We start from the raw sequence: 16,339 nt of genomic DNA on the forward strand, positions 1-16,339 counted from the left end.
AGTACAGGGACCATAAGTTTTTGACCTCAAGTATAGACCAACAGTTACTTAATAAGAGTTGAAGGGCTCCCAGGACAACCAGGTAACTGAGAAAAGAAACAAAGGACTCTTGTAGCTTTAATGGCTGCATAGGATACAAAAATTTGGCAGGTGTAACCAGACCAGAGCTGGAACGTCTTTGGAGGACTTTTCAAGCTCAAAGTGTTCTGGGGGCTGGGAGGAGAAGAACCGATATATTTTGGTGCCTGACACAATGGACAAGATGGTGCCGCCTTACATGTTCAGAATCTGACCAGACTTGAAGTTGGTTATTTCTTCAGTACTGATGATGGGGCATCTTCCCCTCTACCTGAGGACAACAGGCCAGTTTGTAAGAGGTAGAGAACTTGTGGACAGGTAGAGAACTTTGTGGCCATGGTGGGATAAGCTGTTATTCAGCAGCTCCCCCCCCCCCCATGCAGCCACTTCGCTCTTCAGAGATGTAACCCTTGCAGCAAATGGAAGCTTTCATGCTCCCTCTCAAATGTACATTTTCCAGCATTCCCTGTGAAGTGGGATCTTAGGCACTGGTGGAGGAAGAGGAGTGCGGGGGGAGCACACTGCCCCTGGCAGTGCGATCCTGGTAAGGTGCCATCATGGCTGCCCCACCCCTGGGACATACGGCAACCTCACCCCCACCTGCTCTCCGCCCCCCCTGTGCCGAAGCATGAAGCTCCGCCACTGATCATAGGAGCCAACTCCTAGGGGCTGAGTTTCCTTTGGAGGGGCAATAAAATATTTTAGGTGGCTACCGCCCAAAAAAGTTAATGGGCATTCAAATGGTGTGTGTGCACCCCATCATATGATTGATTATGAAGGGTGGAACTTACCTGGGCCTGATGGGAACTGAATGCTGGAGATGTGTGGAGAGAGACAGGTTGCCCATCGATGCAGCAAGCAGTGGATTTCAGTAACCTGCCTGCTCCTTTAGTTATAAAAATGGACTATAGTCCCCATTTTATTTGTGATTGGAACTGGCCTGAGTTGAACAAAACATGCCTGCCACTGCCACCGTGTGCAGTTTGAGCTTGAGACTTCAAAAGCCTATTCCTCAAGCTATGCAAGACCTGTAATTTCTATAAATGCATATTATGAGTTGTGTGCTTTAAAGAGCAATGAACTAACTATGTAATTTGGCAACTTTCAAAGGCAGACCTAGGCCCTGTAATAATACTGGAATCGGTAACAGAAATGATATGTTTGTAGGGTGTAAAATGATTACTCCCTTAGGTGCAGTACTAAAATACTTATTTGGTCCATTTAGCAAGTACAAATAATAGCTGCTCGATACAAGATACGGTTTATAGAATGCAGCACAACTGAGTGAAAAGATAGGCCTTCAGGGCAGTTATGGAGAAGAAATTATTTTGCATGCATTATCTGGTTCTGATCATCCTTGAACTAGATGATATGTTGGGACCATTCCAATGTTCACTGAGTCCAGCCTTCCTTGAGGAAGCTGTAGCCAGGCCAAAATCGATTCCCCATTGCTCAAACAGCAAAGGCTAACTAGAAGGGCTTTCCCCTTCACTCCTCACTTCTATCCCTAAATAGAGTTCTGATGGGCTAGCCAAAGCCAAAGTATGGCAAAATAGAATAGGAACTGTCCTATTACAAGGCCATTAAAAGGGGAGGGGGGAGAGAGAGGCTTTGAGAGCTCATTTGTTCCCATGGGATTTTTTCATATATATATATCGCCATGATGCAACCGATCAATGATGCAACTCACTTGAGGTCAAAGAAAGCTTTAACTTGTTAAGTTATCTGAAGTCCTGGGCATTTGTCCAAACCACGAATGAAAGGAGACAGTATGGGTTGTTGTCTTTTAAGCATACATGAAATCTACAACATTTAATTTATAGTTCCTAAGAGAATTGCAGTAATATAGGCCATTCGAGTGTGTAAAATACATGCTGTCGGTGCACATTTAGTTTGTCTTTTGGATAGATACATTTTCTAAACACCACAAAATGCTCCGTGATTACATATGTTTCCAAAATAACTCTCTCTGATGTCATTATTTCTAAAATGAAGGGCTTTATAAGCAGTTTAGGGCATATATTATCTTTGTTCAACTCAGGGGGTGGGAGTGAGGGACTTCATCAACACAGAAGAAAAGACATGGGAGGGTTCAAAGAAATTATTATTATTATTATTATTATTATTATTATTATTATTATTATTATTACTACTACTACTACTACTTTATTTATACCCCGTCCATTTGGCTGGGTTTCCCAGCCACACTGAGCAGCTTACACTACATATAAAAACATAGTAAAACATCCATCACTACTCATAACTGGAGAGATGAGGAATAACCTTAGACTAATTTATTATTCTAGATCTCTCTGTATATTGCACCTTCAACAAAAAATTCTCAGGTTTCTTACTTATAAAGAAACTATAAAACAATTAACAAACGATGCAGGTGCAAACCAAGATAAAGGCACCAGAACTACAAAACCATATGCCCATTGCTGTGGTGTTCATGTGGAAAAGAACTGTGGGCTGGATCCAGCTCATTTTCGCTCATTAGACAAGAGCTAGCTGTAACTCAGGGTTCCTCAAGATGCTTTGTGTATTAAGCAGTCATCCTAATTTGCTTCCACAAAGCTTCTACAGAGGTTAGGCTGTGCCCAGTCATGACTGAGCATTTGTTCTGATTTGTCTGAGGGCAGGTTATACAACAATGAGCATGCATCCTGAATTCATCCTGATTGGCCTAATGGCCAGATACAATGAAAAAGCCCCATCAGTGGAATGTCCTTCCACTTTGCAGTATTGCAGATACTAATATTGGACAGCATAAAGCTATTGGATGCATAAAAACTGACTCCTTTGGAAATAAAAATTGTCCAGACCAATAAATATGATTCAAAGATTTACTAACCAGAACTTATTCAAAACAGATACAAAAACAATCAATGATACATCCAGAAAGTTGTATAAAGCACATGCATATTCAAAGAGGCAACTCCCTTCAAAATGAAGATTTGCAACTGAATACCTTAATCACATGATCTAAGGTTAAATACTCACGTGAAAGAGCAGAGAACACCAACAGTTAATTATCAACCTGCTTCAATAGAATTTTCCAATGCTAAACCTTTCAGCAATATAAATAGAGACATTATCCATTTCAGTGTGCAATTAAACAATTGTACTTCACAAGGACTTCCACTAGTGCAACCTAATTGGTTTGGGGAGTTGGTATATCCCCTGAAGCGGTATGCCAACAGAATGATCTGCTTAGCACTACATTTAATTTCTCCCATTGACTTGTTCATTCTGTCACTTTCCTAACTGCAAAAAGTCCATGTTTGTTACTTTAAGTGGGTTTGTTGTGACAGGGCAACAGACTGCTTTAATATACTTTAATTGTACAAATCTAAATTCCCAATATGTGCTTGAAACCCTCCTCCAAAATACTGACAATCTAGAGGTGGCCTCACTTAAGAACACAAAGAGAGTTTGTTAAAAACAAATGGGATTTCCTTCTCGTCCGCCATTTTGTTTGCTACCACTGCATTGCACATGTATGTTATATTCTGTTGGTGGCAATTTCTATAACATTATTGCAACACATACAAATTTATTCAGCACTATATGACATGGAGACACATTTGGCTAGTGGTTCGGACAGCCTTCTGCATCCCTAAAGATTACCTCACATCTATGCTCTGCAGAGACATTAAGCATGCACAGCTTCTCCAGCACATTGTCTAATGGCTATGGCTATAAAAGGAAAAATGGAAGCTTCTGAGATCAAGAGCTGAAAGACAAATGATGTGGTATATTTTAGCTTTCACTAAGTTTCTCTAGGGGTCATTACTTCCAGAACACGACTGCTGCATTGCTTAATTGATTTAAGTTCTGGGGTTTCAACCAAAGATGTGCCTACAGTGACCTGAAGTTAACAGGGATTAACAGGCCCAGACTCCCACATCATGGCTTCAGGTAATGGGAGTGTGAAAATCTGGCCAAGTTCAGTTAAAGGTGTAGAAGTTCAGTTGACCAGAAATTTACAAAAGCCTGAGTCCTACATCACAGTGTAGAAGGAAGTGAAGCTGAATGGCTGCTGTGAGACAGGGATTTGTTTATCACCAAGTGCCTATTATTTTCTGGCTGATGACTACAGCATGAAGTGAATGACTCTTACAATGTGAGACCGCAGACAGGCTTTCATCCCTCCCCATGTCATGTCAGATGAAATCCTTTTGAATGAGTCTACTTGCACATATTCCAGCCAGATATAAAACCTACTCCTGAGGAGTATGGGTTGTAAAGGGGGAAAGAAATAGCGAAATATAAATACAGTCATACCTCAGGTTAAATATGCTTCAGGTTGAGTGCTTTCAGGTTGTGTTCCGCAGCGACACGGAAGTAATGGAACGGGTTACTTCTGGGTTTCGCACAGATGCTCAAAATGATGTCATGCGCATGCGCAGAAGTGGTGAATGCACACGCAGACACGCAGACACAGGTTGTGTTCTGCTCAGGATGCGAACAGGGCTCCGGAACGGATCCCATTCGCATCCAGAGGTACCACTGTATTGCAATACTTCATCAATGCAGAAATCAAATTATTTACAGCCCTTTTGGATTGGGCCTTAGATTTGAGCTTCTATCATCACTGGGGGCAAATGAATCAGGCTGGGGTATAAATGGTACCACAGCATTCTGTACAATGTATCACTTTCTCTAAAGGTGTTGAAAGTTTAAGTATAGTTAATAAATATGTAAAACGGAGTAAGGTTAATGCACCATTAATTTTACAAACATCTGTGTAGGAAATAAAGATACAACTTTGTCCTCTAAATCCCCGCCCCAAACAGCTGAACTTCTTCCTCCTTTATGTTTCATTTGAGAAAATACCCTCCAGATTATAATGCAGAGGGTACACATACTATGCTATATTGATTTTATTGATGTTTTTCAAAAGCACATTTGAACTATTCCAATTGATACCGCCCCCCAATAGGCTGCACTGAGTGAATTTCATGGATTGATAACACCAGCCGGCCACCTGTAATTGTATATTGTTACTGACGACAATTGGAAGTGATAGAATAGTCACCTGGCAGAGCAACATTATAGCCACTTTAAATAGAGAAAAGCAAGTGGAGAGCGTCTGGTACAGGCAACTCTCACCATTTCTCCAAGAACGTGTTAAAGCAGCATCTAATGGAACATAATCTACAGAAAGCTGCTGTCCCTTAGATTCTGAAGCTAATGTTGTGGTCACCAGATTTTGTGGACCACAACCTATCATCCCCGACCATTTGATATGATGTCCACCAAGGCTGCTCCTCCACCATACTGTGTGGCCAATAAGATTATTTTTTTAAAAAAGAAGAAAGTGGTAATAAGAGGAGCATCTATGGACAAAGAGCTCACAGTCTCTTTTGACCAAACAAGAATGGGTTAGAGAACCAACCAGAAAACACTCCCTTACAATATCATCAATTAAGTCCTGAATTTCTGAAGCCAACATCCACATTTAATAATAAAACAGATTTTTAAATTTTCTGAAAATTCATCTGAATTAAACATTGTTTAAAGGAAGCAAGCTATCCCCTAGAGCAGAGGCAGCCACAGCCATACCTAGGCTCCTTTGTACCCTTGGCAAGATGATGTATTGGTGCCCCTACCCCTTGAGCCCTTGGCAAAGAGATTTATTAGCCGATGTCAGGGAACTGCCATCGGAAGGACAGGAGGTGGAAGGGCTCACGGAGGTTAGGAGAGACTTAGCAGCAGAAGAGGGAACCAGCAGGGGGAGAGAAGGAGCTCTGAGGGAAAGTGAGTCGGAGGGATGGCTCAGAGACACTTCCAGCGAAAACAGTGGGGAGGTTTCAGGACCTCCTATAGGGACACCCACTCCTAGCCGGAAGCTGTCGCGCCGAGAGTCCAGAAGACGCATTTCCGTTAAGGAGCTTTTATGTTGGAAGAGATTCCGTAAACGCCCACTGTCGGATTCTGCCAGCAACTGACAGAGCCATGCTTAAGGGGCTCCGTTATAGACAGAGGTTTGCTGACTTGGCCAAACTCTGAGGGACTAAGCTTTTACGCACAAGCAGCTCATCATCCCATCACAGCCGACCAATCAAATCAAATCACATCACATCACATAAATTCCGAATTACAAAGCCGAATTTTAATTTTTTGTTGAGGGGACCCATATTTTAAGTTCCGAAGGAGGATTCTGATCATCTTCTTGCTACTGCGTTAATATCCAAATCAGTCCAAATAATGTTCATAATTCTATCCAGTCTTATCTTTCCACATCTCATCTTGTTCGTATATATTTTTTTATTTTTTTATTTATGATCTCTTCTGATAATCTCCTTAAGCAGATAAACACCAATTATAATCCTGTGTGAATTTTTCTGTTTGTCCAATCCTCATATCAAGATGCTTTCCATATATCATCGGTTTCATAAATAACATCGCTCTTTCCATCATTAATCTCTCAAATCTGTCGCTCTTAAGTCCCTCTGAGGAGTCTCACCCACAATATAAAAACAGCTCTGTTCCTCCTCCCAGACTTAAGTCCTCCAACAGAACTTGCCAACATGGTGACGGTATTTTTAACTGCGTCATTCCAAAGCTCTTATGCTTTTCTTCTTAAAACATGTTTGGTTAGAAAATAATCTCCACACAGTCATAAATCCACAGCTTAAGTCATTAAAACGGCATTTCTGACTTGTGTGTGTGTGTGTGGGGGGGGGATTCTTGGTTCATCACATAGAGGAAAGAAAGGAAAGTTTTTTCCCCTCCCCCACCCAGTCCCTTTGCCATACCGAGCCTTGGTGATCTTCTCATGATTTATTCTTGTCCTTCCGACCCATCTTGTTTATCAGAGATCTCTTCAGTTAGCAGTCCTTACTCCCCTCCTTCCTTGAAATATGTGCATTCGCTTCCTCCTTTCTTTTGAAGTTATTGCAGCTAGAGGCGTGGATCAGAGACAGCGTCCAGGAGCGCCGAGATCCACAAGAGGGCTTTCTGCCCAGTGCCCCCATCCCCACAAATTTGAGGGTGGTGTAGGGCACAGCAGGCAAGGGCAGCCCCCCAAAAAAACCTTGGGTGGTAGGGAGGCTATTAGGGTTTCCCCCCTAAAAAATAATGTCCAAAATTTGGGGGTGTCTTATACATGTATAGATCTCCCCCCATTTTTTAAATCGGAGTACCCCAAAATAGGGGGCATCTTATACAAGGGGGCATCCTATAGACAGAAAAATATGGTATATGTAGCAATAAATTAGATTATTTTTGCCCCAGGGATCACTAACACAGTGGCCTCCAGATATTGCTAGACTGTTACTCCCATCATCTCTGACCATCAGCTCTTCTGACTGGGGCTACTAGGAATTGAAATCCAATAACATCTGACAGACACAACAGGCATCCCTCTGCTCATAGGAAAGCCATTCTGATCCAATGAAAATTTGCACTAGTGAAACAGGGAGGGAGGTGATTTTTGCTGTTAACCCCTTGCAGCGCCATCTGCCCTTCATCTGATCCAGGAAGATCACCTCCCTCCCTCTTATGCTGATGGAAGCCTCCCCTGGATCAGTCTACCTTTGTTTTTTTCCAAAAAAATATTTATAAACAAACAAACAAACACACAAGACAAACAAACATAAATCATAGCCTTATTGAAAATTACACTTATTAACTTATTAACTTTGTTAAGTGACTTCCTCGCTTCCCCTTGATTGAATTTCATTGCATGTCCTTTTAACGGTTTTCCAAAACCCAATTCTTATGAAATTTAACTTAAACATTAACATCCTTAAATCTTCACCTTATGGAATTAAACATATTAATTCATCACTTAACATAAATAAAATCCTAAGCCAATTAAGTATCTGCAAGCTATTTTCAATTAATTTAACTTAACAAATTTAAGTAGATAATCATTAAATTTATTCCACTCTTCCTGATACTCCTCCTCAGTCTACCTTTGATCACTGGAGGGCCACCAGTAGATCTAACCCTCTTCTTTCATCTGCCTCCTTTTGTTGCACTCAGAGGAAGACACCTAATGAAATGTCACCTGCAAGCCAAATATTCTATGGCTTCCATATTTTGAAGAGCAAAAAAGAGGACACATCTGCTGGCTCCGGGGGTGCAGGGGGGCAGGTGAGGGACAAGAGCGGGCACATTCTACAATGCCCCTTCAAAATATACAAAAGCAAGGACCAGGTCCTTTCCTGCATCGTTAAAAACTCACACAATATGTATATGTTGTGCACTTGGTTGTCTAGTACTGCATATAGTAGGCCGCTCCCCTGGACATTTTGACAAATTTTAGAAAATCCTCCTGGACAGAAATTTTACTCAGAAAAAGAGGACATGTCCTGGAAAAAGAGGACATATGGCAAAATTGTTAGGGGCGCAAAATTTCAACACCCAGTGCTGCCTCAATACAGCTTTGCATTTCTGTCGCTGGGCTCCATTGAAAATGGATTCTCTAATGGACTATGCAGAACTGGCAAAATTGACATATAAGCTATGGGAGAAGGATAACTGTGTCTTTAAGGATGAATGGGAACCTTTCACAAAGTATCTGAAGACGCAACACTGAACTGGACTCCTTGGCAGGTTTTGAATAAACATACACATTTTTTTTACTGATAATAATCAGCTAAACAGTTTGAGGATCTATACAACTTTGTAACATGCAGAAAATAGCATTATTGGAGAAACCAAAGACTGGAACTGAGGGAAGTCAGGGGGTGGGGTGGGGGCGTGGGAGGGGGGAGGAAGGAAAAATGGGGGGGAATAAGGATATGTTTTGGATAATATGTTTTGTTATAACTTTGAATAAAAAAAATTAAAGGGAAAAAAAGAAAATGGATTCTCCATATGAACCAGGAAGTGACCTCTCCTGACAATGCAACAACTCTTCTTTTCTGATCGCTGTGGCTGCAATCTCCTGAGTGATGTGGACACCGTTAGGCAGCTGAATGCACATGTGTAGTCCATCCGTTTCTCTAGCCTCCACGCAGCCCAAGGTTCTGGCAATGCACTACACCACTGCATGAAGCAAAAATGCATCCTGGTTGACAACGCCTTCCTGAGGTGGGTCCACCTCACAAGAATAGAGTTGCACTGAGCATTAGAGCCCCTGAGTCTTTTCACACGCTCCTCTTTTATTCTCATTACCAAAGAGTTCATAGAATCATAGAGTTGGAAGAGACCACAAGGGCCATCGAGTCCAACCCCCTGAGTTACGAAACAGATATGAGCAGTGGCGCAGCAAAAGCACCCCCCTTTTTTGTTGTTGCAAGCGACAGGAATACAAAACTCCCTCATGGTCTGTGAAGCCATACAGAGTTGTGTGTGTAGAACAATACAGAAGAGCAGTAATTCAATGGCAGCGATGGCAGCAATTGTGTAATAGTCAATAGCTGCCTTTGATAAATCAGCCACACAAAGTCTATTTATAACAATAGTGGACGGATGGCATGGCTGGACAGCAACACTCACCTGGCATTCTGCTGGCTGCATTTTTGCTGCTTGCCAGGAGGTAGAAGCTGGCATGGTGCAATGGCACAAGAGACAGGCACAGAGAGAGATGATAATAATAATAATAATAAGAAGAAGAATTTATTATTTATACCCCGCCCATCTGGCTGGGCCTCCCCAGCCACTCTGGGCGGCTTCCATAGAAACCAAAAATACAGTAAAATATCACATGTTAAAAACTTCCCTGAACAGGGCTGCCTTAAGATGTCTTCTGAATGTCAGGTAGTTGTTTATCGCTTTGACATCTGCTGGAAGGGTGTTCCACAGGGCGGGCGCCACTACCAAGAAGGCCCTCTGCCTGGTTCCCTGTAGCTTTGCTTCTCGCAATGAGGGAACTGCCAGAAGGCCCTCGGCGCTGGACCTCAGCGTCCGGGCAGAATGATGGGGGTGGAGACGCTCCTTCAGGTATACTGGACCGAGGCCGTTTAGGGCTTTAAAGGTCAGCACCAACACTTTGAATTGTGCTCGGAAATGTACTGGGAGCCAATGTAGGTCTTTCAAGACCGGTGTTATATGGTCTCGGCGGCCGCCCCCAGTCACCAGTCTAGCTGCCGCATTCTGGATTAGTTGTAGTTTCTGAGTCACCTTCAAAGGTAGCCCCACGTAGAGTGCATAGAGAGAGAGTCCTGGATTGGCTCCACTGGATGTTTGCCCCTTGCCATCACCACACCTGTTCTCTGCTACCACTAGCTCTCAGCACAATCGACTGGAGGCCTACAGAGACCAGGTAGGAAGGGGCTTGTGTCTGCCTGCTGAAATAGCATGCGGAGCCATTCCCAGCCATGCTCCTGATGGTGGGCTGGAAGAGATCCACTAGCTGAGAGAGCAGATCTGTCATGAGATTTGCTCAAGGACCTAAGCTTGCCATGCAAAGTTGGGTCACTGCTGCAGCTGAGGAACATGGGAAGTCGAGTCACATCATTGGACCATCTACACTGACTGCCAGCAATTCTCCAGACTTTCAGACAGGGAAGTTTTCCCAGCCCTATCTAGAGTTGCTGCTTTTTTGAACTGCAGTACCTCCACAGGGCAAGGCTGCAGCTTCAACAAATGACTTCATCAGGAATAAGCACCAGAGCTTGGTGCATCACAGGGCAGTCTGGGATATTTCTTCAGAAGTAGTTCTTAAGAGCATAAAGATATTCCCAGATGAGGTGTGATCGTTCGTTTCTCCTGGATGGTGTGAACAGATCCATGGGCTTGATAAACGGAGCATGAAAGATGGGTACACATGATAGCTCTCTCACCCTCTTTTGCTAAATAAAAAGAACACAAAAACCGCAATGAAGGAAAGAAAGTAGGTAATGATGTTTTCACCAAAACTAATATAGCAGCTTTGATGACCTTAAATATCTGGAATGAGATCTTATCTCCAACACGGAACACGTTCCTGTGCCAAACTCTCCTTTAAGCTGAAAATGCTTTCATTAACTTAACCAAGATGACTCAGAAAGTTAAGTAGTATCTGGTATGACTCAGGATAGACTCCAGCCATAAAATTTTATCTGACCAAGCAAATGCCATTCCTGAATTCAATAGGCGTCGGCCAATTTCAGCAAGCTGAAAAGCCTGTCACCCTCCAGTGGAGGAGCTTGTATGGAAGTTAAGTCCCTGGGTGTAAGAATTCTTTCTGCTGTTGCTTGAGATTTCCCAGACAAAAAACTGAAGACTTAGACTACAGTCCTAAAACCAGCATAAGCTTCACTGAAATCCATAGGACTTACTTCTGAGTAGACATGGTTAGGATTGTGCTGTAAGCCAGTGAGACATAAGGCACCTCCAGATGGCCTGTTTAAGGAACATTCATCCTGATTTGCTTACACAAAGCTTATCCAGAGGTTAGACCATGTCCTATATTTATATATCTATCCTCCAACATTTCTCCAAGGAAAATAGGGACGTCCTATTCCACCACCACCATCATTTTCTTATTTATACCCCCCCCCCATCTGACTGGGTTGCCCCTGGGTGGCTTCCAACATATAGAAAAACATAATGAAACATTAAACATCATAAAGTTCCCTATGCAGAGCTACCTTCAGATGTCTTCTAAAGGTTGTATAGTTACTTATCTCCTTGGCTTGTGGGTTGCATAACTCCACACCCTCTAACATTTCTCTGTTGATAATGTTAGACATCCTAAGGAAAAGCAGGGCATTCTGGGATCAAATCCGAAAACAAGACGGCTTCTGTAAATCTGGAACTGCCCCTGGAAAATAGGAACACTTGGAGGGTCTGTATATATTCTAAACCCTCCAAGTGTCCCTATTTTCCAATGACAGTTCCAGATTTACAGAAGCTGTCCCAGTTTCAGATTAGATCCTGGATGTGCTTTTCCTTAGGACGTGCTTATTTTCATTGGAGAAATGCTGGAGGGCATGGAATAGCATGTCTCTATTTTCACTGGAGAAATGTTGGGTGGTATGTTATTCTGAATTGCTTGCACAGTGTTTATAAATATTCCTGATTATCATTTGTCCATCTCACACTTTTCTGTCCATTTCCTCCTCACTTTCCTAGCTGCAAAAAGTCTGTCTGCTTGTTTATTTTAAGTAGATTTGTGGCACCAAGGCGACTGAGAATTTTTTCCACTTCTTGCACAAGCCTACTTTTCTGTTGTGAAGCTGAATCCCTCCTGCAAAATACGGACAGCCTGGAGATGACCATTACTGTATGAAAAGCACATACCTTCACTTTCATGTCTTGCTGTTGCGAAGAGCAGCTTGGCTACTCTTCAAGGCTTTTAGAAGCTTGTTTCACATTGAGCCATTTTCCTTCATATGCCCTTAAATCTGTATAGTGGCTTCATATCCACATCATGAAAAGATAGATATGGTTGATCACACAGCCTTCTGGACTAAGCTCCTTTCCAGATACATATTTCCTAATCCTCCCAGATGTCACCAGCGTAACACGATTCCTATTAAAAACACCATCTCACCCAAGCACTTGGCCTTCTGGCTTACTGAGCACCAGTGAAGCATTTCCATCCCAATTTCACAGTTGTGCCACTATCATCGCAACGCCAGGATGAGTCTCTTGCATCTCACACCCCTCCCCCTTTCGAGGATTTGGAGAAGAAGAGAGAAAAGAAAAAACTGCAAGACGCACACGCTTGCTTCTTCACTTCTCAACAACTGAAACTGGCATCAGACATCTTGACTCCAGGTCAGGATGGGCTGGTTATTGTTTATTTACGAGGAAGGCCACTCCTATTTGATCCAGAAGGTAATACGTGCCATGAATGATGAGCTATCTAAGGGCTGCTTCAGAGATGCATATTTATCACCTGAAGATTTCTGCATCAAGTAGTGACTTGCGTGGGTGAATGAGTCATCGGAAAGATCAAACACCACAGACAGAATTTCATAGCGCCTCACCTAAAGCACTGGGCTTTCCATTGGTTCATACATTCTGCTGAAAATCATCATGTTGATAATTCAGCTGATAAGAAACAAGTTGTGTGCATGGACTTGTGACATAGGAGACAACTCCTAAGGGCCTGAGTCCCTCTGGGACCCCCGATAAAATATTTGAGGGGGCTGGGGCCCCAAAAGTTGGTGGGTATTGCCATTGAAATAAGGGGGCATCTTGTGATCGATTATGTGGGTTGGGGCTTACCTTCCCCCAATATTTTATTCAAGTTGGTGCCCCTGACATGTGAAGTTACCTGACCTTGGCATGGATGGATAAAAACAAGATACTCTGGTAACCAAGGTACATCCAAAAGTGTAGAAAGAGTAGCACTGTGGGACTCGCAAGTCTTTCAGAACATGTGGGGAGAAAGAAACTCCCAATTTCTTTATGTTTCTCAACACGTATTGATTGCCCTGTGCAGTAAGACTATGGTAATGAAATACGTTGTTGTTTAGTCATTTAGTCGTGTCCGACTCTTTGTAACCCTGTGGACCAGAGCATGCCAGGCACTTCTGTCTTCCACTGCCTCCCGCAGTTTGGTCAAACTCATGCTGGTAGGTTCAAGAACACTATCCAACCATCTTGTCCTCTGTCGTCCCCTTCTCCTTGTGCCCTCCATCTTTCCTAACATCAGGGTCTTTTCCAAGGAGTCTTCTCTTCTCATGAGGTGGCCAAAGTATTGGAGCTTCAGCTTCAGGATCTGTCCTTCCAGCGAGCACTCAGAGCTGATTTCCTTAAGAATGGATAGGTTTGATCTTCTTGAGGTCCATGGGACTCTCAATAGTTTCCTCTAGCACCATAATTCAAAAGCATCAATTCTTTGGCGATCAGCCTTCTGTATGGTCCAGCTCTCACTTCCATTTATCACTACTGGGAAAACCACAGATTTTACTATACGGACCTTTGAAATATACTGGGCAGTTATTAGGGGCAGGCTTTCTAGATGAATCTGTATTTTTCTTTGGTAGGCAGTTGCTTCATGATATTTGTTCTCTAGGTGGCAGGGTGTTTGTTCTCTAAGTGTTTTAAACATCAAATCTGTGATGGAAGCCCTCATCACAAACTGATAGAAATCAGTTTAAGAAAATTAATTGCTTAGATATGAAATGTGAGATTGACACCTCTGTGTATTAAAGCTTCCTGCATTTCAAGTATGATGTTTTATTATGCTTTTACATGTGTTGGAAGCCATCCAGAGAAGCTGGGGCAACTAGCAATGATTGCTTTTTTTCAAGCTGGAACTTGCTGGAACTCAGGTGGGTGCTATTGCCATATGAGCGCTGCATCCCATAGTCAAATTTGACTGGATTTAATTGTCCCGGGGTCCTTTACCTGTACCTTTATAAGAGAACAAGGGAGGTGTTCATGGTGAGTTCCAGCACCTCTTTTTGTAGAAAAAATAGCACTGATTATGATTATGATTATTATCATCATTTCCTTGCTGGGCACTTTCCACCAGTGAAATATGGCTGGTTAACTAAGGCCTCTGAGGAACCCAAGGAGTTGACCCACTAATGGCTTTTGACCCACCGGTTGAAGACCAGTAACCTACATTGACTGGCAATGGCTCTGCAGAATTTCAGAAAGTGGTCTCTCTCCCAGTCCTGCCAGGAGATGCTGGGAACTGAATTTGGGGGCTCCTGCATGCAAGGTTGGGGACCTGCTCAATTGAACATCTTTTTTTTCCTCATTCAAGAATGATTAGGTCTGAGCCTACAATTTTAATAAGTGTCAACAAGTGCAATTTGGAGCCACACAAAGCAAGTCTATTTGATTACATCAGTGGGAAAAGGAAGAGTTGAAGAGCAGAGGCTGCCTCCAGAAAGGAGCCAGTCCCCCCCCCCCATCAATATCCATTTCAGCATGATGTAATGCCAGGTTAAATATCAACTCAGCTATGCTCTGAGAAAATCTTTGACCCCAAACTAGTAGGAATTTCTCTGAAACAGACAAAAGAAAAAGGGGACATAAAATCTTCCATGGAGCCGTGTATGTGCTGCTGTTAGGTCAAGACACAGTTCTAAAACCCGCTGTGTATATTCCCCTTCATCTCCTACCTCTAAGCATCTTCCAGAAATCACTTTATAATGGGCACCCAAAGCTCAGCTGGAGAAAAGAAAGTGAAGGAATATATAATGTGGGAGTTTGGAGCTTCATGGGGGAAGCTGGAGAAGTGATCAAACATGACCTGGCCAGCTGTTAAACTCGGAATCATGGCCAGCTCTACCATTAGACAGTGTGAGCCAATGGGCAGCAGGTGCATTAATGTCAGCCGCCATGACCGCCAACTGGGATGGCTTTAAGAGGGGATCCCATAAATTCATGGAGGGCAAGGCTCTTCGTGGCTGCTAAACCTGATGGATATGTTCTATGTTCTATCCCCATTGTCAGAGACAGCATGTGAGGAAATGCAAGACGAGAAAGTGCTCTTGTGCTTAGGTCCTGCTTGGGGTCCATCCCCCCCCCCCCAGCATCTGGTTGGCTACTGTGAGAATGGGATGCTGGACCAGATGGGCCACTGATTCAGGCAACTCACTTTCTGTTCTTATAAATATTTAATGGTATCAGCAGTTTCAAGGATAGTTATAAATGCTGTGAAAAGATCAAATTTCTGCTAAGACTAAGCTGAGAGTGACAGTATGGTAATTCAAAACACATCCATCCATTTCTGTCTAGCTGCCACTTCACGATATCAGGGAGGGTTTTAGTGTCAGTCCTTTGTCCAAACTTACCTTCCTTATCTTGTCCTTTTTTGGGCAATGCCTGTTTCTTCCTTCTTTGGAAAGGCTGCCCATGAGATGTGTGAGTAAACAGGAGCGATCATGCTCCTCTGGTCATATTATCACATGCTCTGAGATATCCCATGCATCATCAAAGTTTTGCTAAACAATAGATAGCTGACTGATTCCAGTGGGAATTTTCCACAAAGGCGAGATTCTGAATTATCTCAAGCCAGGGTGGGGCATCATTTTCAGCCGGGTGTGAGCATTCCCTTGTGGGAAATCTTCCAAAGGCCACATGCCAATGATGGGCAGGACCATGGGCAAAGGCAGGCAATACAATAGAGGTGATTCTTTCCTTTATTTAGTAGTCCTGCCATGCAGATGCAGAGGTTTCTGCACACACAAACACCACCCCCTGTTTCTCCACCCAGGTGAGCAAACCAAAAGGCAATGTCACGGTTCAAGGACAAAATCCAGCCAGGCAAAAATGGTCAACAAGGTTGTGGAGCAGAGCCAGGGAATAGTGGGGTTTGTAGAAAGAGGCATGTCTTGGGAAGGAGTCTGTTGGGCTGCATTTGGGTCTTTGGGCTGCATTTGGGCCTGATGCACTCCGCACCCTCCCCTGA

This window comes from Podarcis melisellensis (genome assembly GCF_964234715.1).
Source record: "Podarcis melisellensis genome assembly, chromosome: 17".
In the NCBI taxonomy this organism is placed as follows: Eukaryota; Metazoa; Chordata; class Lepidosauria; order Squamata; family Lacertidae; genus Podarcis; species Podarcis melisellensis.